The sequence below is a fragment of the Priapulus caudatus genome, unplaced genomic scaffold (genome assembly GCF_000485595.1).
Source record: "Priapulus caudatus unplaced genomic scaffold, Priapulus_caudatus-5.0.1 Scaffold1885, whole genome shotgun sequence".
NCBI lineage: Eukaryota > Metazoa > Priapulida > Priapulimorpha > Priapulimorphida > Priapulidae > Priapulus > Priapulus caudatus.
The window spans coordinates 42982-43409 of record NW_014578946.1 but is presented as its reverse complement, the minus strand read 5'-3'; positions in this window follow the sequence as shown (position 1 = coordinate 43409).

Below are 428 nucleotides of genomic sequence, written 5' to 3'. Positions count from 1 at the left end.
TGCAGCAGAAAGATGCAGCAGAGATGTGAGGCGAGGCTCAGGCTCCACCTCTTCCTCTCGTTGTTCTCCTTCTCCAACCCATACCTCTACTCTCCATGCTGCCTCTCCTTCTCTTTCACCTGCTTCTCGTCCTGCCCTCTCCTCCTGCTCAACCTTCTCTGCCTCTTCCTCTTCCTCCGCTATATTATCTGCTACTGATTCTCACACACGTCTACCTCTTCCTCTTCCTTATCTTCTTTTTCAACCTATTCCTCCTCTTCCTTCTCCCTTGCATTTCCTCCCCCTCCTTCTTCTCCTCCTCTCCGTCCTTGGCTGTCTTTTCGTCATCCATCTGAATATTCTACTTCTGTTCTCCCACTCCGTTTACTTCTCTTCCTCCTCCATTTCTTCTCCCTCCTCCTCCTCCTCCTCCTCCTCCTCCTCCTCCT